This window comes from Stenella coeruleoalba, assembly GCF_951394435.1.
Source record: "Stenella coeruleoalba genome assembly, chromosome: 4".
NCBI classification, from domain to species: domain Eukaryota; kingdom Metazoa; phylum Chordata; class Mammalia; order Artiodactyla; family Delphinidae; genus Stenella; species Stenella coeruleoalba.
Genome location: NC_137149.1, coordinates 13,618,888 through 13,646,876, shown reverse-complemented (window position 1 = coordinate 13,646,876; position 27,989 = coordinate 13,618,888). Strand labels below are relative to the sequence as shown.

The 27,989-nt window shown below is 40.9% G+C and overlaps 1 long non-coding RNA gene across 1 annotated transcript in view; it reads left to right on the top strand.

Annotated features, from left to right (window-relative positions):
* The window catches only part of LOC307185293, a 170,318-nt gene that overhangs the window by 135,076 nt on the left and 7,253 nt on the right, over nucleotides 1-27,989 (top strand). The window contains exon 7 of the long non-coding RNA XR_013827947.1: nucleotides 26,464-26,600. This is a non-coding gene — a long non-coding RNA (uncharacterized lncRNA). The remainder of the gene's footprint in view (nucleotides 1-26,463; nucleotides 26,601-27,989) is intronic.

The window sequence follows — 27,989 nt, the reverse complement described above, 5'->3', positions numbered from 1 at the left end:
CTCATTTGTTCGCAGTCACTCATGGAGTGGCTCCCTGTTTCCTTTCCTAGCCCAAAATAAGATCAGGGCGTTCAACTGAACTCAAGTTTTGTCACACCCTGAGGTGGACAGGCTTGGTGACATGAGGGAGAGGAACTCTACCACTTCATTTGATGATTCCATGCCATACTGGGTAAAAGATAATTTTGTACAGACTGGCATGACCAGTAATGCTGTCACTGAGAGGATGCATCCTAGGATCATAATTTTAAAAAGTTAAAAAAAGAAGTGTTTAGCTCTAGTTGGCAAAGGAACTAGACACGGAACGATACTGTAGCTTGCTTGCCTTAAAGGATCGCGAGGTATGAAGGAGACTGGAATGGCAAGGGCTTTATATGAAGAACTTGTTTCCCAGCTCTGTGGTGTTTTCCCCCCTCCCACAGTCAGTTTTTTGGTTTGCTGTTTGATAAGTTTGGAAAGGATCCTCAGCTAAAATGAGGCTAACGATAATTGCTTTCTAAATCCCAATAGTTGTCATTCTACACACTGATCATATACTCACTCATTTCTACCTTACAAAACCTCCATGGAAGGATTAATCACCCGTCTTATACAGATGTGGAAACAGAGTATAGACTTTAAGAAACCTACCCAAGGTCACACAGCTGGTCAACCACAGAACCAGCATTCAGACCAGGAGTCTGGCTTCAGAGACTACACTCTGTTCTGCCTCCCTCTTGCAATAAATCAGGTGATAGGACTCTGAGTTCCAGTCAGAGCCTTGCTGTGTTATCTCAGGCAAGTCAGTCACCTCTCTGGGCCTCAGTTTCTTCATTTAGCTAAAAAATTCTGATTCTATGGATAGATTTATGCCCTTCCCCTCCCCACCCCTGCAATTCTTGGATGCAGTTAGAGAAAGAAATGCAATTCTCCTCAGAAGAAATCTGGACTTGGTTTTGCATCTAGCTCTTCTTTTGGTCTTGATTCCATTTCCCCTGTAGGAGAGAATTGCTGTTCTACAGGAGGGTCTCTGTTATAAGCAGAGACAATTCCCTTGGGACAGCTAATCTCATTGGGCCAATCCTACTTAGTTACAAAGAAAGGTTCATTATAACTTGCACAAGAAAAGATTTGAGAGAAGGCAATCCAGAGAAATGGAGACAGTTCTTCAATTAGGAAGTGCACTATTCCATGTTTCTGAGAAAATTTTTTAATCCACAGACCCAGGACAAGTTTAAAAGGAGAGACAAGATGGTTCTGAGGATGAAGCATGAAACTGGCTGAGGGAAATGCCTTTTTCCTGCTAATTTGCCACTTGTTCCCCATAAAACATTTGGCCATTTTAGACTTCTGTTTCTTTGGTGAGGTTGCTATGGTAAGACCTGAAGAGTCACCTGTACAGCTCTCTGCAAATACTGACTTCTGATGATCTCATTCAATCTCAGGAAGTGAGAGCATCCTGAGGAAGTTAGGAAGTTCTCAGCATCTCATCTGTCTGTAAGTGTGCCAGGGGTCCTGCAGCCCTGGCTCCTACTGGTTGAGCAACACTTTCGGACCCATGTGGTAATCTGAGCCAATTCCAGCAGTGTGGGGATCTGGGTGTGCAGAGAGCCTGCTCCAGGTAGGAAGGCTGCTGTTGACTGAAGCAACACAGATCCTCTCCACGGTTCTTGTCCTGTCTGATTGTGGGCTCAACTGAGATTGAGCTCTTTGTGACAATGGCGAAAGCAAACATGGCGAATGGGAAAAACCTGTTGACTTTGTGCTGACTCATCATAATCAACAAAATAGCTTACTTTGTGACATACTGCATGGGGGACTATGCATATATTTGTAAAACTCATTCTGCTTCAGCTGTTACAGTAAACTTGGGACTGACTCTAACTCTTTAACTCCCAGAATAAAGTCCATCCTTCTTCCTCTTTTCCCATGAATAGGTAAACATTACCTATAGTCATGGTCTAGTTTTTAGAAAAAAAATATTTAAGCCTGAATTTCTTCTCTCATTCTTTTACAGTGTCTTTGTTTTCTAGCTTTTGTTCCATGTACTCACTACATGACCCACTCTTGTCTTTGCTTCTGACCTTTATGAGAATGTCTCAAGACTCAACTCCCATTAGGTGAGATCATCATTCCAAAAATGTCTAGGCAATGTGCCTAGGAGGAGAGCAAATCTTTGCCCTGACATCAGAGAAGCTGAACACAGATATTGTGCTGAGGTGGAGCGGCAGGGGATTATGCCAGAAGGGAAGATTGGAGTCAGATTGAGCTAAGTCCCCTATGTCACATTGAGGAGGTTAGATTTTAAGCTGTGAACAGCAGGAAACTCACAAAAGCTTTAGGCAGATAATACAGACACACACACACACACACACACACACACACACACACACACACCCACATGGATTCAAGACCTGTTTAATTAGGTTTAGTTTATAGTTTAGCACAAACGTTTGATAAGCACCAATTTTATGTTAGGCTCTGCAATAGGTGCTTGGGGTACAAAGATGGGTAAAACATTATTCTTTCTTTCAATAAGGAGTCAGAACTACATCATGACATAGAACTATATAAGAGGAGTTCAGATTAAATGCTTAGTCTTCATGCTAACAGAAGTTTTTTAGGCAGGAGGACAATTTTTAAAATTTAAATAAAAATAGCTCTGATATTGGTATGCAGAGAGCATAGAACTGGCAAAGTATTAACTGTAGATTTCTATTCAGTGTTGGTTGTCTTCATTGTTACGATATCTCCTGCCAATTTTGGTCCTTTTGACTTATGAAACCTGGGATTCCGCACTTTGGGAAATCCTACCCAATGGATTTCTTTCTAGGATTCAGTAGGTAACAACCACTTGGACAGAAAAAACAAAATGATGATACCAAGGGAAGAAGTCAATTGGTGCATGGCCAGATTTGCTTTATATACCACAAGTTCTTGCCTGTTTCCAAATGTTCTGGGTAGATGCAGACTATTTGGAGATGGTCCAGCTGAGACTTCTCATGAATAAAAAATGTTGCTATAATTAAAATCTTTCAGGCCCAAGTTACCTTTTTCCAATAATTCACTTGTGATTTATGCTTAGAGACATACATAATATCAAATTACTTAAGTGGGGAGGAGGGGGGAGGGAAAGAAAACTAAGCTCTGTTGTAAGGATCAGTTATCAGAATATTGCTGACTTCATAAACCACTCAGGCTTTTTTCCCAGGCAACACTTGATGTATTTATAGCCTTGTAATTTGGTTACCTATCACTTAGCTTATATGTGAGTCACCCATGAAATATATGCACAGAGACCAGATGCACTAATTACAAAGGTAGAGTGCAGGTGGGAGAGCCCTGTTAAGACCACTGTTTAACAACAGTGGCAAATTGTGGGGAAAGGATCATTTATCATTAAATGACATTAAGACTCAATGGCAGAGCTTTTGAGTCTGGATTTAGAGAGCTATTCAGCTTTGCTCCTGTCAAGCTGGGCTTCCTATCTTGGAGTCACAGTTTTCCAGTTTGATGTGGTACGCTTGCTATATGGAGCAGCAGGGAGAGGATAGTGGCGGGAGGATGGTAAGGGAGATTACAGGAGAGGGAATAAATAGCTATTTGAGCAGAGTCATTTGTGGTAACTCACTTTTGCTTCAGAAGTGACATTCTGACATAACTGTCAGAAATTACTTTTTATTTATTTATTTTTAAGCCTCCAGATTCTTCTTTTCCTGGAATGATTTTCCATTCCAGACTTTACCTGGTGAAATCTTATCCATCTCTCAAAATCCATTTCAAGAGTGACTTCCTCCACGGAAACGCAGGTCTTACATTTTCTTTCAAGCGTACTCTAGCATATTACATTCAAACTGAAGGTATTATATTTAGGAGTAAGAAAAACTTGAAGTTGAAAGTGAACACCTTGTCTAGTATCACACAAAGGTATATTTAAGGTTACTTCATTGATTATTTCTAAAGTTTTCTTCTCTGACTTGTAAAATTGTGGTTTCCACCTAGCATTAAGAGGAATGAATTAGTTACATTCAGGACAGATGGCGTACTTTCCTCTCCCTGTGCTTGTCCTTACACAGAAAGAAAAAGAGCCAGATGCTGGGGAATTTTCTTAAGCAAATGTATGTATTCAAGAGCCAGCTAGACCTGGAAAATTAATTCACCCAGCTCTGAATTTGTATGCAGTGTTTTATCTCTCGACCTAGCTGTCTGAATGGTCCATTTCAGCTGTGGAGACCTACCTTCAAAATGTTTTGGTAGCAGAGGAACTCAAAGCCAGATTAATTATTAAATTACAAACAGTGAGCCACAGTATTTAAAATCAAGTTCAACACAAAATAATGTTTTCATGCTGTTAAAAGACTCACTCCAAGCCTCCTTTTGAAGGTGGAGTTGCAGCTAAATACACCTAACAGATACAGAAGGAAAATTTCCCCTCGGTGTTTGGATACTCTTGTGAAGCTAGAGTCTTAACTGGGCGCGGGAGAGGTGAAGTCCCTGTAGCCAGTGCTGAGCGTGGTTACTGGCAAGTCTTGGTAGCAGTGATTCAGAGGGTGCTGGTGATCCCTAGGAGAGATCTGGAATTACGCCAATGCCCAATGTAGGGCTTTTGGATTGGAAAGATTCAGCTACATCCACTCAAACAAATCATCCATTGTACTCTAGTCCACCTGAATTCCTTCACTGTACACACAAAGACTTCATCTGAGACTTAATGGCTGAAACCTGAGACGTCATTCATTCATTCATTCATTCAAGAAAGAGTTGTTGAATGCATATTATATTCTGGGTACTGTGTGAGGTGGAAAGAAATAAATAGGATCTTTTCCTACCAACCTCCTATCCTATCCAGGCTGGTGTGGGATAAGTTGTTCTTGGTGAGCTTATAGGATGTCCTAGAGATTAGTAGCTTTTTCTAAACTGCACATGTATCATTTTAAAAACAGTTTTTAAAAAATGTAAGTAAACCATGAACATGGTTTAAGCTAAAAAAAAATTGAACAGTGTGGAAGAGTTAACACTGAGAAGTATCATTATTCCATCCCACTCCTCACTTCTCAGAAGTCCGCACCTTTAACTGTTTCTACTTTATTTCGTTTTCTGTTACTCCCAAATCTCTAAAAGCACACTTACTACGTGTTTCTTGATTCATTTGCTGCAGGCATTTTATAATGATATCCTGCTATGGTAGGTGAGAATTTAGTTCATTCATCACCCCCATCTCTCTTCCTTTTTGTCATGTAATTATATCACTATTTTTAGTTGTTCTAAAGGTTACTTTTTTAACTCAAGATAATGTACTTAAATCTTTTTCTTGGTCAATCAACTACTGACTTAATTTCTTGACCATTTACTTTCTAAGATGAGGATATTGATATCCATACCTCCCTGCCTTTTTAAAAATACCTTCTTGGAATTCCCTGGTGGTCCAGTGGCTAAGATTCTGTGCTCCCAATGCAGGGGGCCTGGGTTCGATCCCTGGTCAGGGAACTAGATCCCACATTCATGTCGTAACTAAGAGTTTGCATGCTGCAACTAAAGATCCTGCATGCTGCAACGAAGATCCCGCATGTGGCAACAAAGATCCCACATGCTACAATTAAGACCCGGTGTAGCCAAATAAATAAATGAATAAATTTTTTTTTTTTTTTTTTTTTTTTTTTGCGGTACGCGGGCCTCTCACTGCTGTGGCCTCTCCCGCCGCGGAGCCCAGGCCCCGGACGCGCAGGCTCAGCGGCCATGGCTCACGGGCCCAGCCGCTCCGCGGCATGCGGGATCTTCCCGGACCGGGGCACGAACCCACGTCCCCTGCATCGGCAGGCGGACTCCCAACCACTGCGCCACCAGGGAAGCCCTATGAATAAATATTTAAAAAAATAAAAAATGAAAGTACATCCTTTACCCTCTCGCTCCTCTCAGCTGTAATTTTTCTGTCAGCATGTCAAGGTTTGAAAATATTTACACTCTGTTCTATAAGATAATTATTCTCAAAAGTCATTTAAAGTGATCCATTTAAGATTTTCTGAGGATTTATGTTAAGCTCAGTTGATCATTATTTCTGAAAAAGGCCCCTCTTTGAAAATTGGGACAGTATTCTGGCCTCCCTCCTACAAAATATGGTTCCTTAAAGGTTCTGAGCTCAAACCTAGAAGTCCTTTTACTATCTTTTATTACAATATGTCTAGCTTAGAGTTTTGAGTTAAAGTTAACTCTATGATTTTTCAATATCTCCTCACCCAATCTTCCTATTTCCTACTGAAGTTTTTGTCTGGCCTTTCTACACTTGAAGCCATCTTTAACGGGGATGAGACCACAGCCACCTGCTGTTACCATCTTCTAATCATCTGTTGACACTGCAGCATATTCCTGGGGCTAGGCCTTCCTTTCCTTATTCTTCTTGTCTAAACAGAACTGTAGCCATCCCTCATCCCACACTGCAGTTCTTTCCTGGTGAAAGTGAAGGCTCAGGCCAATTGTGTGCCAGTAATGAGAAACTTGGGTTACCTTACTGGATTCATACTATGACAATAATAACACTATTTTTAAAAACACTTTTTGATATACAAAGTACTTTTCCTATATTATCTCATTTAAACCTCACACCAGGGGCTTCCCTGGTGGTCCAGTGGGTAAGACTCCACGTTCCCAATGCAGGGGACCTGGGTTTGATCCCTGGTCAGGGAACTAGATTCCTCATGCATGCTGCAACTAAGAGTTCACATGCCACAATTAAGAAGCCTGCATGCCACAACTAAGCAGTCCTCATGCCGCAACTAAGAGTCTGCATCCCACAACTAAGAAGTCCTCACGCCACAACTAAAGATCCTGCCTGCTGCAACTGAGACCCGGCGCAGCCAAAATAAATAAATAAATAAATATTAAATAAATAAATAAACCTCATGCCAACTTGAATTCAGAGAGGTCCAATAGCTTGATTAAAGTCACAATTAATATATGATAAAGCCAACCCAGTTTCTCAGATCCAGGACCCTCTCCCTTCCACACGCACCACATGCTGCTGGTGCAAGTTCTCACCATTGGGAAATTATTATAAGTAAACTAAATCCCTCTTGCTATAATATAAACCAATTTCTTCCCCCCCCCAAGCCCTAGCTTTATTGAGATATAATGGACAAATAATATTAAGTTTAAGGTGTACAACATGCTGGTTTGATACACTTATATATTGCAAACTGATTACTGCCATAGCATTAGCTATTAGCTAACACCTCCACCTCGTCACATAATTACCATTTCTTTTATGTAGTGATAATATTTAAGATCTACTGTCTTAGCAACTTTCAAATACATAATACAATATTATTAGCTGCAATCACCATGCTGTACATTAGATCCCCAGAACTTGTTACTCTTATAACTGGAAGTTTGTACCCTTTGACCATTATCTCCCCATTTCCCCCACCACCCAGCCCTAGGAAACCACCTCTCTATTCTGTTTCTCTGATGAACTGATTTCTTTTTATTCTAACCTCAACGAACTTATAAAAAGTGATACTCAATCACCCCTAAATTAAAAGAATATTCTATGATACCTGATTATTATACTGCATGACAGCCTCATACAGTATTAAAGTCACAGGAACCTGAGGGAAACATTGAAAGAGACTGACAGGTTTCAGACGAGGCTTAAATCACGTGATCACAGACCTCATTTTAAAGCTGTGCGTGTGTGTGTGTGTGTGTGTGTGTGTGTGTGTGTGTGTCTGACATGATAGCCCCTTGCTTGTTCTTTCTTCTACTTCTATCCAATATGCTGAAACATTTTCAACCTAAAATATAAAACTACAGTGATGGATGTAAAATTGCAAATCCAGGTGTTCACGGGTTTCATAAGCTCCTGGAGGAAATATCAAAATACTTTCTATTTCTGTTCTGCTCATGTATCAACCGCACAGCACCTTCTCTCAACCCTGTCTTCAGCGATGTGTCTTTCTTGGGCTGAGGAATGAGGATCAGGTCTGTGGCTCTAAAATGGACTGGGACTCTGGCCTGACTTAGATGAAGGTGCGGGATTCAGTATTGGAGTCGTGGTCAGGACTCAGGCTAAGTGGTTACAGAGGAAAGGCTGACAGGTAGAAAGAGGCTAAGGCATGTCCTAGAACAGGTAGGCTTGGGAAGCAAGGAGATCCTCAGCCTGAAGGTAGAAGAAAAGTGCTGATCTAATAGTTTCAAAAACTGACTGAAATAAATCAGTCCCTTTTTATCAGGAGTCAGCCTAAATTTACACCTATATAGTCACCCCTAAAGAAGACCATTTTTGCTCTTGAAGGGCTGGGGTTTTTAGCTGATTTGTTTCTGCAGGAAGACAGATGGCTCTTTTATGCAGACTTCTTTGACATCTCAGCTATTGTGCCTCCTTTTCGAGTTCAGTTTTTCATTCCACCTTAACTTGGAGCAAATAGATTACTCAATATCCTCGTGCTTCTTTTCATTATAGTTTCCTCCTCAGGGATTTTGTGTCCCTGGGCTGGAAGGGAATTGGGCAGAGCCCCAAGGCTTGTCTTTAACAAGCTTGAATCTTGTCCACAGAGGAAAATATGACCTCCCTTGATGCTCATTTTTTGGGGGGCCTGAATCAACATGTTTTAGGTTGTACCTGGCTTAGTGGGTTGCAGAAATAAGACTTGACCTGTTTTATTGAGAATTAGAATGTTTTTCAGATAACGTCTGATGAAGAAAACACTCAAAATATGCATACTCATGTAGAAATTATTTCATACCAAATGTTAATTGATGGATTCATTCATTCCATTTAACTAATATTTACTGAATGCCTAATACTAGGCACTGAGACAATAAGAAAGGATAAGATATTGTCTTTCTCAAAGAGCAAGCCCGTAGCAGCTGTGGAGGCAGTGAATTACCTATAGAAAGTATGATTAGTACTATAGCCATTTTGCTTTGCATTAGAGAGTTTCAGTATAGCTCTGCAGCCAAAGGTCTTTATATCCAATATTGTCCTCTAAATAGGATTTTAAAAGAATGACCAATCTGATAAGTTTGCTAAGTGTAGGTTTGTTCATTTAGGTGGACCATTTCACAGCATGTGATTATTTTGATCTATCACTAAGTGTCCTACATCTCAAAAGAGACTACAATGGGTTGGCCTGTGTTTCCCACACTGGTAGCTTAGAAGTACTACAGATATTGTACATTGTTAAATTTGAAGTGTCAAAGAGAAATTTTTCAGTCTAGAATTTAATCAACCAATCTTTATTTCTGCTGGAAGAGCTAAGTATATATTATACTGTATACTTTTAGATCCCCCCTTTCTGAAAACAAAACTAAACTAAACCCTGCTTTTTATTAATTAGCATGATAATCTTTCCAAAGATGAATAGGAAATTGTGTTAGATTAGTTCCTATTTAATGTAGTTTTCTAAATGAATATTTATTTTGCAATGTGAGATCTGCCTGGTTCTTATTATCAATAGAAACCCAAGTGAGAATTTAAAGTAAGTGTGTGTGTGTGTGTGTGTGTGTGTGTGTGTGTGTGTGTGTGTGTGTGTGATGGTAATGGTGGAGGCACCCATTACTTTGCGATACATCAGTATAACTCCTTATTCTTATTACCCACTTGGTTCCTCTTACAGTATGAATACAAGGAAAAAACATTTATATATCACTTAAAACATTCTACTAGAAGAAAGGGGACAAATAAGCCTACTTCAATCACTAGCTTTGCAGAGGGGAATGAGCAGAAGATATATTTAATCTTTCATCAAAGACTTTTTTTGAAATTACTAATATATAGTTCCACTCAGAACAGTGCTAAATGAGTTATTAGGACATTTAAACAAGATCATCATTGTTTTTATTAGCAACATTATTTCTTACTCCTTTTGTTAGAAAGACACCCTGCAGTATGTGCAGATCTCTTTAATTGCAACGCTTTTACATTTTTCCTCAAATGTATTTGACTTATTTTATAAATATTTCAAGTACATAATTGCTACTTTGCTTTAACAAAAATCACAAATGTATTTAGATAATCTAAGGGGTTAGAATCCATTTGCTCCTGTGAAGTTTATAGGAGAGGTAAGTATGATTTGTTGACTTTATGGACTACGACCCTGAAGGAAGGTCTCTCACCCCCATGACTCTCTGTTGTACATTTTCAGAATGAACACCTAAGGAATGCAGTGAAAGCTGTGGCATCAGATAGACTTGGGCTCCAAGCTCAGTTCTTTTACTTAATAATTGGATGACCTTGGGCAAGTTCTTTATCTTTTCTTTTTCAGGCTCTGGAATGTTTTGTAGAAATTACTGAATATAATAATATCAAGCTTGCCAGACTAATATGCAGATAAATAGGTAGTATTAGGCACCTAACAGAGGGCCAGGCAAATAGTAAATACTCAGTGCATGTAAATTGCTTTCCCCGTTGGCTGTTTTTGATTGATAGAAGAGGCTTGCTAAGAAGAGTCTTGAGGTTCTGATCCCAATCAGCAGAGATTCATCTGCCTTTTTAAAATTATTGGGGCTAAGAACCTCTGATTTAACAACCAGGACCATCCCTTCCCTTCTGTATGCTGTGCTGAGAAGCGTATCTTTATCCTCATCCATCCTCATCATTGTGGTTCAACAATGATCACAATAGCAAATGTGAAGATATAGTGGTCATCTGGAATGGAGAAAAGTAGAGCAAATGTAGAATCCAGGGCTTGGCTAAGGGTCCTGGGAAGTTTGGATGAGGTGGACCATCTGGGAATCCAGAAAAGCAGATGTCTTTGCAAGGATGTGCCAGTTGGGGATGGAGGGGACAGAGGCAGGGAGGCAAGCAGAGGTATGGTCCTTCTTATTGGGGCAGAGGCAGATATGTGCACCTTCAAAGAATCCATCCCTCAGCCAGTGACTATTATTTGCTCCTAGAAAATATCTGGGAAATTATCCGTGTTCTTGTCACTTAACCTTGTAGCTCTGTGTCCACACAATGCTCACTGATACTTTGAAATGAAACTGGTTGCTTCAGTGCATGGCATAGTCAAGTGACTTCCCATACGGACACATCTTTCTTAAGACCTTGTGCTGGAGAAGATAAGCTGCAGACATGAGCTCATGCGGTTTTCATGTGCTGCTATCCTGCTGCAGGCCCAGGAGTAGCCGTGCCTTGAATGCACAGCCTTGAAAATGTGGGATGTACAGTGCTTTCTCTGGTATTGTTGCCCATAGAATGAGTAAATTCACTCTGTTTTGTTGTTATTTGTCCCATATACTACTTCCCTGGGCCAATTTTCAATGCACGCTAGAGGTGTGATGGAAACTGAAGCAGCCAGGCCAAATCTCCACTGACCACCAGTCATTTGGAGACCTGGAGAGACCAAAGGCTGACCTGGGGATTTCTACCCACTCTGGAATGAGCTTATAGGATCACCAGACCTTCCTGGGAGTGGAAACCTTTACTGCGCCTCTCACAGAGCCCCGGGCAACATCTTAACCACAAAATTCTTGCTCAATAAATACTTTTTGGAATAAAAGTTTCTTTGAGACAGGATCTTTTCATATTTGCCACTTACACTTGTCAGCTATGCTTTTCATTTGTCATCATTGCCAATATCATCCTTGTAATTGTCATCAGTAAGAAATATCTATCAAATACTATGCAAGGTATGTTGGAAAGGAAAATCTAATACACAATCTAAGCAGAATTTTGTGGGAGCAGGGATTGAGTCTTAACTGACTTTTCTTCCCTAGAGCCTAGCACAGTGCCTGTCACAAGTAGAGGCATGGCAGGTTGTTGAATTCTACCTGGAAGAGTGAATGTGTAATGAGAACAGATTGGTGAAAAGGCTGTGATAGCTGAAGAGTAAGCTTTTCCATTCCTATCTTTCTTTCTTTTTATCAAACCACCTCCCACCCCACACCTGAAAGAACTCTGTTTCTGTTTAGTTTGGGAAAGGAGTGCATATTGTATCTCAGTGCTCTTACTTAGATCTGTTAAGGTGAGCACAGAATGTAGTGCTGCTGTAACATTAGGATCTTGGCTGCCTTGAAATTTACAGAGAAGAATTTTTTTGAATACTAGAAATAGATCGATATCCTGCTCCTGTTCTTTCTGTGTGCCCAGAACACCCTCTAAAGTCAGGAGGAGCTGGGGATGCGTGGGGGAACCGTGGAATGGGGGCTTTTGTCTGTTAATTTGAGCTTCGTTCTGTCATTTCAATCTGTAAGGTGATTCTGAAAAGTGAATGCATTTATGAGGTTATTAATAACTATATTTCTCCCCTAATTATTATGATTAAGTCGCTGGTACTGCTAGGTGCCTGCAGCTTCCATCACAAAGCCCTGAACAATTTTGCTTTACCATTTGACTTCACTGAGATCCTCTGACTGACTGCCAGAGGAGTTGCTGCTGATTTTTTTCCTTCTTCTGTCTGTCAATTTAAATTCATACTGAAAACAGAGTAAAGTTTAAAATAATATTCTAAATCATAAAACTCATTCTTCAGTTGTGGAACAATAAGTCAGCTTTCCTTTTATTAGACTATTCCCGTAGAACGTTTTATGGTCAAAATGTCACAGCTGTTTTTTTCCACATTTTCTCTTCTTCCAGCCTGAGTGTCTCATGATCCAATCATTCAGTGCAGCCTGCAATTCCTGACACTTTATTCCCCCCATTGTATCTACTGCAACAACGTCCCACATCGCCACAGATTAACTGCCCCCCACCTCCCAACAATATTCTGGTGTACACTTGGCAGTACCACAGAGCAGATCAGAGTACAGACCATGGAGATAGACTACCTAGTTTTGAGGCCCAGCCCCTACCATTTACTAGCTCTGTGACACTGACAAATGAAAAACCTCACCAAGCCTTTCTTTCTTCGTCTGAAAATTAGAATTATACCTACCTCCTGGATTGGTGATGAAGATGAAAACTTTCCTGGCACATTAAAAGCACTCATTGGAAGGTAGTTTTATTATTATGTGAAAGAGAAAAGCAGTCCTCAACTTCCAGGAGACAGACACTGAGTCTTGGTGCTTTCCTGTTGAATATAAACAATTTCACAAAACATCAACAGCAGACAAGGCCACTCTGTGACCATGGAAGATTAAGGAAACAAACAAACAAACAAGACCACTGTGTAACCATGTTTGAACACAGACAAAATATGGACATTGTCCAATTCACAAGCATGACAAAACATTTCTTTATTCTGGCTAATATGAGTGACTGTGGATTCTTTAGCAATTACAGCCTTAGCCTGGCTCTAGTCTTCCCTCTTTCTAGATAAGATTTATTATGATAGTCATAGAAGTACTCCCACTTTCTGATAGCATCCAATCCAGAGCAAAGCCTGCTTCCTTAATCCCTCCCCCAGATCATCTAACAGAGCCCAAATTCTATAATAAGTCCTTTTTAACACTTTCTTATGAGATGCCCTGTGGTTCCTCACTGTGTGTGTTTTTCCTTGCTGCAGCATGCCATAATCCCAACATAATCAACTATAACTGTATTTCTGGCGGTCTCTGGCTGGAGGGCATTGACATTATTCCTTTTGATAACCACAGGTCACAGTATTTAAGCACATACAGCATAAAGCAATGAAAAGGACACTTAGAGACCTTGTACAAGTTATTTAATATCGCTGCTAGTTTTCTCATTTGTTAAAATTTGGGAATTGGGCTCATGAATTCTACAGTCCTTTTCAGCACCGGCATGCTATGGGATCTATATCAGATGCTTACCAGCATTAGGAGTGCCATGGAACAAAAATAATTAACATGGGAATATTCTCAAACTTCCTATCTTTCCTAGGCTGCCAAAGAGAATCCTGTAATTACCCACCTAATTTCTCCCCTCCTTCCACCTCTTTATGAAAAAGCTTTGTCTTTAGGGGAGATAAGCTAATATGCTAAGAGTAGAGGGAGCAGAAAATGGAAAGAAAACCACACAGGCTGGGGATGGAGGAGGAAGTTTTCTGGGGATCACAGAGGGCAGTGGAGAGAATTAAACATCAGAAGGAAGTAAGTGAGAGAAAGCATGGAAAAAAGGAAAGTACTGTGCAGATCACATATGTGGATACTCTTTATTGCCTTTAAAAATGAAGCAAGTAAATAATAGGATGGATTATTCAATAATTTGGTTGTTGAATTGTGCTTTCTGAAGGGAGTGCTCATCAAAAACTTAACCATGTGGGCCTCTGAGTTTTTTAGGATTTTAGTAACACATTTCTTACATAGTCAGAGAACTGACCACCAAAGACGAGGCCTCTTTCTCCTGGAGGGCTTGCCATTTTATAGTTAGTAAAGGAAAGAATAAGGTTTTTTTCCTAAACATTTCCAGCAGGTCCCAGGATTTAGCCACACACCAGCTGCTCCTTTATCTGCAATTGGAAGGACTCATAGAGGCCCGCTCTTGCGTGGGTGATGGTGAGAATATGCTTAAATGGAGCTGGTCGGAAGGGGCAGAAATCAGTGTCATTGGTTGAAAGTGAGGCAATTAGTTATCTCCCTGGCAAGGGGTTCATGAGGCTTAGTTAATTAGAATTTGCATGGAAATTAATTTTAATTTGCATGGAAACCCAAAGAAGCTAATCTTTGTCAGATCCAAGTAGTAGGCTAACCAGCCATTCTGGTTTGCCCATGAATGTGGGGATGTGGAACTTCCAGTGCTAAAATCAGGACATTCCTTGGCAAACTGTGATCACCCTAGTTAGTATTCCTCTTCCTTCATAGCCTCAACTTTTCTTCCTCTCTTCATTCTGTTGTAGGATGAATGTTTCTTTCTAACATGTTCCTTGTATACCAGATCTCTGCCAAATAATGTAGTCCCAGAACTGGAAGGGATCCTCAGATGTCATGAAGTCATCCTTTGCCTCCCAGCAGATTTCATTTAGATGGTCCGTTCAGTTTGTCTTTTCCCAGTGACAGGCTGCGCAGGGGCATCCACAGATAATGAACAATGCTATTCCTATCATTTTAAAATCCTTACTATTTGCTATTTGAATTTCTTACATCTTATCCAATTTTTTTTTCCTCTTAAAAGTTATTATGGGATTGGAAGAGAGGTGTGGCTGCCCAGGTTTATGCAGGGGAAGTGTGAGGGTGTCCTAGAGTTTAGAATTGCAGAACTCTTATTATTTAGTATCAACTATGATTTTGGGGAATACAATACTGCTTTGTATTGGGACATTTAAATAAAAATTTCCAGGAAGAGATGCCTAAACTGAGAGTTCAGTGTTTAGGGGATTCCTCCAAATTGCTATTAGAACTAAAAGGAGACTGGCTTGCCTAGTCTTAAACGAGAAAGTTGCTGACATTTCAAATCCTGCTGGTTTTACTTAGATTTGGCTGAATTTCAGTCTTTGGCTGGTTAATTCTTTATATTGGGTTTTCCCTTATATCTTATCAGATATATGTATAAGTCTCAATAACTCAAGTTGCAGGAAGTAGAGTCCATTTTATTTTGTAAATATACTGCCCTTTTCTGTCTCATCCAGAGTAGACAATATGTCTAATCTCAGTTCAAACTGCTATCAAGTTCCAGTCAGCTTGGGTGAACTTTAGAGAACTGGTTCAAATACTCTATAGAGAACTCTATTTGTCAAATTCTAGATCCCAAACTTTGGCTCAGTTTAAGACATATATATATATATATATATATATAGTTGTTGTTATTGGTATGTAAATTATTTTGTCCCAAAGTTATAACCAGTATGTGTTCACTATAGTAAAATTTGTAAAATATAGGAAAATAATAGGAAAAAGAGAAAAATTACCCTGATTCTACCCAGAGACAATGACTGATTTGGTGGGTATTTCCTTCTATTCTTTCTTTCTTACAAAGCTTTGCTTGTTTCACATATTACAATTTTGCACCCTACTTTTTTTCATGTGAATTATAACATAAGCATTTTTCCATTTTACCATGAACTCTTTTTAATAACATTTTTGATGGTTGCATAACACGCCATGGAGTGCAATGGCATTTCAGAAAGGACATAACTTGGTGGAGGAGACTGCAACATACACATAGAGTCAGCTTTGATTATGTTCCCAAATTAGTAAGGCAGGGATGTAAAATCTTATGGATATCAAGTTGTCCTCAAAGGGTGGGAGCAGTTGTAGCATATCTCAGCATAGCTTTTCTTGCTCTACACTGAACCAGACGAGGCACATGACTTCAGCAGATACTGTCCATAGTAGGTCTCTGGATCTGGAAGGCTTCACAACCCTTTCACCACTCTTTTGTATTCTTGGAAGAATTTACACCAACAAACGATACACTTCTGTTGAAGATAATTATTATAACACTGAACTTTCCTGGAACCAAACTCAGCAAGCATAAGTGATGTTCCTGCCTTGGAAGATGTATCAGTTCTCAGTTTATTGCCTCACAGTTACAAATTTGCCTTTCATTGCCTACTCTTAGAGAATGGATGTAGGCCCTTTAAGTAATTTTTCTTTGCCACATGGTGCCATGTTAAGCTTTGTTAGTAGACAGTGCTTGAGAGACATTGCAGGGGGAAAGAATTTTGCTTTCTAGTCTGGCCTCTGCTCCCTAGGCAGGCTCCTGGAGTGCATGTGGCTTTTCCAGCACCTGGCTCTGACCAGCACCTACCACGCATGGTAGCCAGCCATACCCAGTGACCAGCAGGTTACTCTTTCATCTCTTCCTGGGTGGTTTTGTAGTGGAATGCCGCTAGTGAGACATCTCCCTATGAACAGCTTTCCCAATACCCTAGAGAATGGATTACCAGCAAGTTCCAGAAGCAGATTTCCAGCATGTTTGGTCAGCATTGCACCATAACTGTTTCTCTGCCATTCATTGTGTGTCTGTGCTCTCTCCAGTGAAGTCCGGATATCAGTCCTGCTTGAGGAGAGGCTGGGGTCATTCCTTGGGTACTGTATCTCATCCCTGGGGGTAGTAGCTGCTCCTTAATTCCATATCCTTCAGAGTTCCCTTTAGTTCTTAGTAGCCAATTCCTTTTTACTCCAATCTCCTGATATAGTTAGTAGTTCTTTATATTAAACATTCTTGTTCAAATCACTATGTTTCTTCTTTCTCCTTATTAGACCCAGACTTTTAAAGGGGAGGAAGCAGGATGAGAGCCCAGGTGTCTCTGTCTCTACCTTTCTAGAATGATGGAAAGGCCATTTCCCTCATTAGTCTACTCCTTGACTCTTAGCCTTCCTGAGCCCCAGATTCCTCATCTGTAAAATAGTGTTCATAATATTACCTGTCTCATAGGGATTTCATGAGGGTTAAAAGAGATAATACATATAAATTATTCGAAACATTGCCTGGCATGTAGTAAGCACTCAATATATGTGATTTGTCATTATAGTTTAATCTGGGTAAATCTGTCATTGAGTTTGACTGGAGGACAACAAGTACAAACTCAATTACTGATGAAGGCATATACCACAGTTTACTTAACCATTCCCATATGGTAGACATTTGGTTGCTTTTACCATTTTACTATAATAAACAATGCCATTATGAACATCTTTGTGTATAAAACCTATTTACCCTGGGATTTTCTTTCTTTATGAGGGGCCTGGACCAATAAAGGAAGTAAAATTAGAAAGTATAGAAATAATCATGTTGAGGATCTCAGTGACTCTGAGATATCACCAACTTCTCAAGAACCTCTTTCTGATTCTGCTCCTTAACATGTGACAAAACTAGGATTTTCTTTTTGAGGAAATACCAATATCTAATACACAATAAATCATCATAGTTCTTAAAATGATTTTTGTTCTAAGTTAGGTACCTTGGAGGTGCCCATTCTCAGTCAATCAAATTAATGAATATTTATTAAAATGCCAAATGGTTTAAAAATTAAACAATTTGGGGATAGAATTTCAGGAATGACTTAATATTATGTGACCCTGGGAAATTTATTTTAACCTTTAGGAGTCCTAGAAAAACTTTTTTGGCTTTCCTGAGATACAGTTTCCTCACAAGTAAAACGGAGATAATCTCATATTAATCCGTTAATTAATTCGGTTATTCAACAATTATCTATTGAGTTTTTTCTATGTGCCAGATACCTAGTAGGTCCTTGGGGTGCATCAGTAAAAAATAAATACCATTCTGCACTAAAAGAAACTAGGGGTCGTTGGAGAAATGGCCAATGGCTGATTCCAAGGTGGGGGCATGGCCTGGAACATCTTCTTATGTTAGAAAATAAGGAAATACTCAGTGAATAGCGGGGACATTTCAGAAGGACACAGGGGCTCCCACTGGCCAAATCAGGGACAATCTTAGCATTAAAAAAAGAAGAAGAATGGATTACAACTCATTGAATAAATCGTGAATCCATGAATCCATATATCTAAATAAATAAAAGGGAAAGCTTGTCTTTCCTGTAGAATGCCAACTAATAAATGTAGCATGAGTAATGTAAACAGAGACTTGCCATTTGGCAGCCTGCACAGATGTGGTTGAGTTTGGCTGAAATGGGCAATCAGCTAAGGCTGAAGATTCACAAGGAACAGGGTATTTTGATATAATATAGGAATAGCTCTCCATAAAATATTAATCAATTACAAAGGAAAAAAATGGTGAATTTAAGTGGAGAAACCTGGCAGATATCAACATGACTATGTGACCAAGGTTAACATCACCCATGTTGTATGGATTGATGTTATGTATCTTTTAATGTGATACACTGAGAAGAGCGTGGCATTGTTTCTGCGGAATTCTTTCTAAGAATGAACTTCCAGAGCCAGATCATGAGGAAACATCAGATGTTCCATGTTGGAGGTTGCTATGGTCTGAATGTTTGTGTTCCTCCAAAATTCAGATGCTGGAATCTCAACGCCTAATGTGATATTGTTAGGAGGTGGGACCTTTGGGAGGTGCTCATGTCATAAAGGTGAAATCCTCCTGAATGGGATTAGTGCCTTAAAAGAGAGGCTCCAGAGAGATTCCCTAGCCCCCTTCCACCATATGAGGACACAGTGAGAAGGTGTGAACTATGAACCAGGAGAGGCCCTCACCAAAACATGACCATCCTGGTGCCTTGAGCTTGGACTTCCCAGTCTCCAGAACTGTGAGAAATAAATGTTTGCTGTTTTTAAGGTACCCATTCAGTGGTATTTTGTTATAGCAGCCCGAATGGACTAAGACAGAGGTCATCCTCCAAAATGCAACACATCTTAGAGTGTCTAGTACATTAAAAATGGGGAAAGACTGAGGAATTTTTCCAGATCAAAGAATCTAAAGAGTCATAACAGCTAAACACAACATGTATTCTTTTTTAAAAAATATTTAATTATTTTTGGCTGCCTTGGGTCTTCGTTGCTGCACCTGAGCTATCTCTAGTTGCGGCGAGCGGGGTCTATTCTTCGTTGCGGTGAGTGGGGGCTATTCTTCGTTGTGGTGCGCGGGCTTCTCATTCCGGTGGCTTCTCTTGCTGTGGAGCAGGGGCTCTAGGCACATGGGCTTCAGTAGTTGTGGCACGCAGCTTCAGTAGTTGTGGCTCGCAGGCTCTAGAGAGGAGGCTCAGAGGTTGTGGCGCATGGGCTTAGTTGCGCCATGCATGTGGCATCTTCCCCAACCAAGGCTCAAACCCATGTCCCCTGCACTGGCGGGCAGGTTCTTAACCACTGTGCCACCAGGGACGTCCCAACATGTATTCTTGAGAGGATCCCACTTTGGATATATTTAGTTTGAGATACTTGTAAGACTTCCTAATGAAGATGTCAAAAAGGCAGTTAGACACAGAATCTGGAGTTCAAGAAGAGATCTAGGCTGGAGATATAAATTTGGGAGTTGGTGGCAAGCATATAGTATTTAAAATCAGTAGGGGATGAAATCATCAAGGGAGGGAATATAGACTGAGTAGAAAGAGGACATTCTCAGGACTGCTTGGCAGGGATTTTTCAGCCTAGGTAATCTCACTGAAAAATGGCTCAGAAATTTCCAACTACAATCTGCCTTCAGTATTTGAGAGTTCCACATTCATAGATTCAAATATTTGAAAAAAAATTCTAGAAAGTTCCAAAAAGCAAAACTTGAATTTGCTGCACACTGGCAACTATTTACATAGCATTTACATTGTATTTACAACTATTTACATAGCATTTACATTGTATTAGGTATTATAAGTATTCTAGAGAAAGTATACAGGAGGATGTGCGTAGGTTATATGTGTGCCATTTTGTATAAGGGACTTGAGCATGTGTGGATTTTGATATCTGGGGGAGTGGTTTACTAAGGGACAACTGTATGTAGAAATCCATGCCCCAGATCCCAACATTCTTTGTCCTCAAAGAGCTAACAGTTTGACACATGAAAATAGGATGAATAACATAAAAAACAGTTAATACTGTAAGCAGTAAGTTTACACTGTATTTACTGTGTGTCAGGCACAATGCTCAGTGCCTTATATGGATTATCACATTTAACCTTCACCTTAACCATGTAAGAGAGGTAATATCATTCTGTTGTTTTCACATGAGGAAACTGAGTCTTAGAGGATATAGATAATTTGTTCAAGATCTCACAGCTAGTAAAGAGTGAGGCCGAGGTTCACACCCTAGTGCTCTATCTGCATCGCCTTTCATTTTAGTGGCTGTTGTATCCTGCCTAAAGTCCAAGGGCAAAAAAGCCTATAATGGTGCTCTAGATTCCTCTTGACAGGCTAAAACAGCCAAACCAATACGCACACGCACACGCACACACACGCACACACACACACACATATACACAATTTGTAGCTGAAGATTTAAAGGATTGGAGAAAATTTTATTTCTCAGAATGACTGCCCCTCACTTCCTGGTGGTGCCACCCTTCGGACAGGGGCCCCAGAAACTCCGGTGTGATGGAGGGTGTGCTACAGGGCAGTAAACCCAAGTTTCCAAGGACCACGGTCCAACAATAGGCAGTGGAGAGGATATTCTGGCTCCAAAGAGAACCAACTGCTCCTGGATTCTGAAACCAACCCTGTTTTTAAGAATATATCTTTCCTGAAATTTCCTTCTTTTGGCTTGCTGTTATTTGCAACTTTTACAAGCTACTGAACCACATCACTGGTGTGAACAGTTTCAAAGCTTACATATTTCTTCTTGTAATCACTTTAGTCGATCTTGTAACTATAAAGAGTGAGATGGTAAATCCTGAGTTCCCATTCTGAGTCAGAATTTATGACAAGAACAACGTGCTTGTGCCCAAACAGAACCATGCATGTATGGTAATATGGCACTTGAAATTTATGTACTTCCTTTTATCCAAGGAACAGAAAGTGCTTCGATAAAATGCATTAAGAGCCAACTGTCTTCAGCAGGCGATGAGAACAGTTCAAAATAGGACTGCTGAGGGAATCATTTAATTTCTGCAAGGCCAGGGTTCATGCTAAACAAGCATGTTTCCCAATGTTTTACGGAAGTGGTTCTAGGAGACTACTGCCATTTCAACCCCTGCTCGGCAGTGGTGAATTTAATTGCATCTTTGCCCACCAGTTGTGTAACTGAAGACATCCCTTCATCACTGCTGTTTGGTGCTGGTTGCCGTACAGGACAAGCTCTTGGTATTTGCTGAGGAGATTACGAGCAGAATGGATCCTAGTCATTCCTTTCTACCGACTAGTTAGTTCTTCTCCTTAGCAAGGGCAACTCTCTGATTTTCTTTGCTCGTTTTAAAAACTAGTCCTGTAAATAAGGCCCCTTTAATTTACAACCCCACTATAAAAAAAAATGGCTTCTATATATTGCATACTTCAAGATGGCCATGGTGCAATAGGTCCTTGCATCCGTTACCTATTGCTGCAGCCTGACAAATTACCCAAAATGGAGTGCCTTAAAACATTCGTTATCTCCCAGTTTCTGTGGATCAGGAGTCCTGGTGTGGCTTGACTGGGTCCTCAGCTGTAGGGTCTCTCACAAAGCTGAAGTCAAGGTGTTACCCAGGGCTGTGGTCAAATCAAGGCTTGACGAGGGGAGAATTACTTTCATTCGTGTGGGTTTTGGCAGGATTCAGTTCCTCGTGGGCTGTTGGACTAAGGCCTTAGTTCCTCACAAGCTCTTGGTCGAAGGTTTACCTCAGTCCCTCTACACATGAGCGTGTCACAGGCGAGGGGGTGAGGAAGGTGCCAGCAAGAGAGAGTGCTGGCAAGATGGAAGTCAGCCCTTTGTAACCTAATCACAGAAGTGACATCCCATCACCTCTTATTCTAGTAGTTCTGTTAAGCTACCAATTCATGCTTAAGGATGGGGGATTACACAGGGCATTAAAACCTAGGGGGTGAGGGTCATTGCAAGCCGTTTGAGAAGGCTGAGTACCACAGTCCTTCACATACCTCGACTCACTTTATCCTCATAATAATTCTCCAGTGCATTGCTGGTTCCTCCGTTTTATAGAAGAGGCATCAAGTTCTCAGTCTCTCCTGCTTGCACCTACTGACAATGAAATTCATCTTTAGTGACTCATAGCGTTTACTCATTTATGTATTTATTTCATGAATATGTAGAATTAAAAGATATTAGGTGTGCTACTGTGCTAGGTGCTAGTAAGTTTGTATTCTTGGTAGAATATAGGTGTGTGCAAGCATTCTAATAGTTCTTAGACAACTGTTCCTTAAGGAGAGGAACTGTTCATAGTGTATGTCATAGTGCCTAATATATTGAGTTATAGCAGTAGTAGATATTATAAGAATTACTAATCTATTAAAAGTTTTTTTCAAATATATAACTGGGAGCACTTTTCTAGTTTTTGAGTGTCTAGGACCCAATCACTCCCATTTCAGAGTTGAAACACAGATGAGTAGTGGTTATGATATGAACAACGCCCCAGAAACTGAAATGGAGAATTTCATTCCAGGGCTTATTTATAGCCAACCTCAAGGTACAAACTACATGGGAAAAACCGGCATGTAACTTGAGTTAGCTCCACATTAAATGCGTTAGTATCCACCCCAAGACTCGTCACTGTATCGCTGGTGAGATAAAGTACAGAAATAATTTTATAAATTGAAAAAGGCCTATAAACGTAAGAGATGAATCTTTAAAATTGTTAGTGCTACTGCTACCTTAACTCAGGGAGTCTACAATGTCCCAAGCACTGTGTGAATTGCCTCTTAGAATGTTACTCATTTAATCCTCGTCACCACTACTGTGAAAAACAGAGTCAGAGCTGGCGGTCACTGGTGATACAAAAGGGGTTCGGCTCTGGGGTGTGTGAGTCTTTGGTGACCCGAGAGGAAGAGCTACAAGTGAAACCATCCGTACTGACATAGTGAAATCCTAGAGTTTATGGAAGTGGGGTTGGGCCCCATCACCATGCCCCACACAGAAACAGATCAGTGCAAGCATGCTTTCCCTTTTTAGAAAGATACAATACCTTCTGAGACAATGGAAGATCCTCTGGGATTTGAAAGTCAGTGAGAGGAATTACTGGTGTAGAGTATTTCTTGACTAACAAAAAGGTAGGAGTTCTTGGGGGAGCCATCGTTTGGCCGACTAGATGTAGCCTAGAGACAGTGATATGGTCATCTTCAATCTATGCAGTTATGCTGAGGCTAAAAGGAAAGACAAGCCCAGTGTAATAAAACTCAACATCTAGAGAATCAATAAACGTTGGTTGATGCCCACAGGGCAACTTGAAAGCAACTTGAAAGCAAAGTTATGCCAACTGGAAGACCTTTTGTAGACAGTTATTTTTGAACAACAATCTAAGATGTGTAAAAGCAGAAATAGAAATGACTGATGGCAGGAACCCTGACTTGTGCCTTGAAATCATTAGTGTGCTGTGGTTGATTTGCAGCTTTTTATGGGGTGGTCAAGAGGTCCCCATGATTCAGTACCTCTTTTTCCTACCACCTGCCTCTCTTAGAAAAAACAATGCTAAAATATTCTGTAGAACCAGTATTCTGAGTAGCAGACTCTATAGCAACAGAGCAGGTAGGAGGTAGCTGCTATAGTTTCTTTTACTTTTTTCCTCCGAATATCCAGATTTCTAAGTGTCAAAAAAAACACAAACACCAAAAACCTCATTAGAATTTTGGATTAAAGAAAGCTATCTGTCTTGTCTCATTTTTGATATGCTAGTTGATAATCGGGCTACAGCTGAGTCTAAAAATAACATACAGTACATTAAAATATTATTCTTTGGCTATATTTCCAAAGTGGTATTCTGGGACTTCTGTGCATTAATCCTGTAACAATAACAGGATTTGCGCTCTTAACTCCCCTGGTGTAGCTTTGAAAATCTAGCCTAAAGCAGCTAATGTTGCTGTTTAAATCATCCTCTCACTATCCTTAGGGAAATGTGGAGGTTAAAAAAGTGACAACCCAACTGCTCAAATGACCTATACCTGGGAGAATAAGAGAAACAACGTATTTCTTCTCAGGAACTGGACTGATATTTCCAAGGTGGACATATGACGTTTCCCAGTGGCAAGAGAGATGGTGTGGTCACTGAATAACTGGAATTGAACTGGGGTGCAGGTGTGTGAGCCTGTGTGTGTGTGTAGGGAAGGAAGGGGAAGGAAGCTGTCATTACTGTGTATGTTTCTGGTAAACATTCTTTTTTCCCTACAGAAATTTGGGCGTATCCCATAAATTAGGTACTGTTAATCGTGTCAGGTAAAAAAAAAATGCATATCCTAAAATTTGCACACAGCTCTAAATTGAAGCTCTAACTGGCTCTAAATTGAAGTGGCAGGAGTTTTTCAATGATACCATTAATCACATTTTATTAATTGAGAAGAAGAGCTTTTGTGTAGCCATGGTTGTATGGGCTAGATTTAACCAGCGTAGGTACCACTAATAGGCTGGCACTGCTTTTGGCCTGCAATGCCTTTGAAATTCTAAAATGGAAAAGGAGGCCAACACACTGAGCAATTATTTCAGAACAGATTGCCCGTTAACATTTCATAATATCACTGAAATACATCCTTTCTGGGACAGAGACTTGCTTTGGCTATGAACATCCAAGAGGTGGCAGCACCCCATGTGCTGTTGGCCGTTGCATCCCTCCAGACAGAGCTCACCGCAGAGGTCTCATGATTGCGTCACCTGAAAGCCAGTTTGCAGGGTTGGGGTGAGGGGAGGATGGAGGGGATATATAGCATTTTGCGTCTCAGTTCTTCTGGAGAGTTGAGGAAACAGCTGCACGGATTGTTTTAAATGGATTTGAAAACGTTTTCCTTTTCTTTCTTTTTTTTTTTTTTTTTTTGTCCTGAAATCTTCGGCCCTATGTGATATCTTTCTATGAAGACCACATGGGTGCACTTAGGGGTTTCCTGGTTTGCTCCCTGAAGGAGGAAGAGTTTCAATTGTCAGGGATCCCCTGAGACCTCATTTTCAATTGCCTGTACTTGTCTTCATAAACACAGGAAGGTGGGATTAAGACAGATCATCAACAATCATTCTTTGGAGCATGTGTTTGTGCACGGCACTTAACACAGCATTGAGAGTGTGACACTGTCCCCGGCTAGAACACTTCTCTTCCTCCCCAACTGTTCTCCCAGCCACCTCCCTCATCTCGTGCTAAAAATACTCCACGGAACAAATAGCTATCAAGATAGCATGAAAACCTGCACAAATGAGTAACAATGTAGCCTGACATGCTAAGTGTCAAATGCCCGGGATGAAAAGCATCAGGTGACATGGGTAAGAGAGCATCAGGGCTGGTCTAGGCTGGCCAATGTCCAGGTATCTGTAGAACCTGGCCCTTTGCATGTGTATTAGTTTGAGGGCAAGAGCTGGGATGCACTGGGGGCACTTTGCTGATGGGATTTGTTGGCAGGATACAGGAGACAGGACTCTTATGGGAAACTAGTCTTCAGGAGGCCACAGGGAAGATGAAACTGGGGAATCCAGCACAGCTCAGCCATGGGAGTTCCTATCCCCACTCTTTCTATCATAGGGACTTGGCTTCTGTGTTCACCACAACTGGAGCCACCGACTTGGCCTAGCTTTCAGCTTTCAGCTCTGTGCATCTTTTCAGTAGCTCATTCCTTAGTTTAGCACTCTCACACCCTCTGTCCCATAGCTTTCCTACATGGCATGTGTTCTCCGTATACATCTTTTCAGCTTCTGTTCCCACTGACAACTCAATGACCATCTTCCCTGTATTTCCCAATCATTTCCAAAAGGAGAAAGGTAGGGAGGGGGGGAGAGAGAAAGAGGGAGAGAGAGAAGGAGGGAGAAAGAGAGTCTCATTGGCTTAATTACATAGTCCCTGTCGAGATTGAGCTTTGGAGGCCTAACCACCTCCTAGCAAATGGGCCAGACTGTGATTGGCAGTCCTTGAGTCACCCTTATTAAAGACTTAAAGACGTGCTCTGGGTGCTCCCCAGTCTGGACAGTGGGCACAGGTGTTCCTTTCAGGAGGGCTGTGGAGGTGAAAGACGCTGACTGATATTTTGCCCCTTTCTCCACACAAAGGGAGGAGCAGCATTGTTCACTCAGGCTCAGTAATGCTGGATGTCCTGGTGTCAGGGTACCGCTGCCCTGGTGGGTTGCTCAAACTCTAGTAAAAGATGAACTCTTCACCTCTTTTCTTCTTTGCAGGAATTCAGTCATGCAGCTTGAAGAATGATCTTAAGGGTGGTACGTTACACTCAACCTTCAATGATTTCAGAGACTTGGAGAAAGGGGAACAGGACCTATATTTGAACCATGATGTCATGCAGTTATGTACAGCACAGGTTTGTTTGGGTCAGGCTGGGGGAGGGGAGTGGTTGGATTAGGTACCAGTCTCCTTGTTATGATCAAGTTTTCCTTACTAAGGTCTGACGTATTTTAATCCAAAGACCTCGAGTGCCACCTCTAGGTGCCATAACATATGCAGCAATGAGCAACTTACCTGTTGCCCATTGAGTTGGCAGCATCCCTGATTGTTACAGCCAAGCCATCTGGAGCAGGGATGAGGGGTGGGCACACAGGATAGGATGGCCAGACAGCTGCTGCAGTTTATTGGCCTCTAGTCCTTCACTGTTACACTGAGGGCATGAGCCGAAATGAGGCAGACCCCATGAGGCAGCTTGTTTGCTTTGGGTTACTTCCATTTGAGCCACCAAGAACTTGAGGAGCTCTTTCTTCTTCTGCTGTGTGTCTTGAGAGCCTCGACATCCCCTCCGTCTCTTCCAGTTGTAGTCAGTCTCAGCTCTAAGTATTGATGGGAGTGTATTCACTATATCACTAATTAGGTTGAAGTTCCTTGAAAGGAAGAAGGGACATCTGTACTTGTAAAAGCATCTCCTGTAATGTCAAACATAGTCTTATTCAAGGAATGGGCACTTAATAGATACTTGTTAAGTTATTTTGACTCAATCTCAATTCCATGTTCAGCTCAGGAGATTTCTTATTAGGTTCCAAGGGGTCTAGATCCTTTCCAGTTATTCGTTTGGAAACCTGAGGGTACAGATTCATTTTGACCAATGTTCCAACTTCCACCTTCCTTGATCACTTCAGGAAGAAGAGCACCCTAGATACTGGGTTTTCCAGCACTCAGAGTGCTAGGCCTCCAATGGGGTTAAAAATGTCCCAGAGTCTTCAGCTTTTGACTTATTCCTTTTTCATTTTCCTCTTAGTTAACTTCCTCTTTCACCAAACAATTCTCCTCTCCTAGTAAGATAGGTGAAGTCATGCTGTGGTAAGGATAGCTTCCAAAACTCAGGAAAGATTCTGCCTGTCAGAGTGACTCTGGGACCTAATGGCAGATAGTCTGTCATCCCAGACTGTCTGCTGGGGAATCACTGCATCAGGGGGAGCGAGCATGGGTAATTGTGCACTAGCTCTTAACTAAGTCTCCCACCCAAAGGTGACACATTTTACATCTGATCGTATTTCCTTGGCCAAAGTATGTCGCGTGGCCATGCTTATCTTCAAGGGGATGGAGAAGTGCAATCCTTCCTTGTCCCTGCAAGAGAAGAGAACCAGAAATACTGGCGACCTCCACAATGACCTTCACACCTCTTCAGAGAGCTTGGAAGTTACCGCCTTCCAGTTCATTCTTTAGCGAGGCATGGAACTCTTGAGAATAAGTAGAAACGCTTTGTTTTTTGGGTTTCACAGGAATTAAAAATCAAAATAAA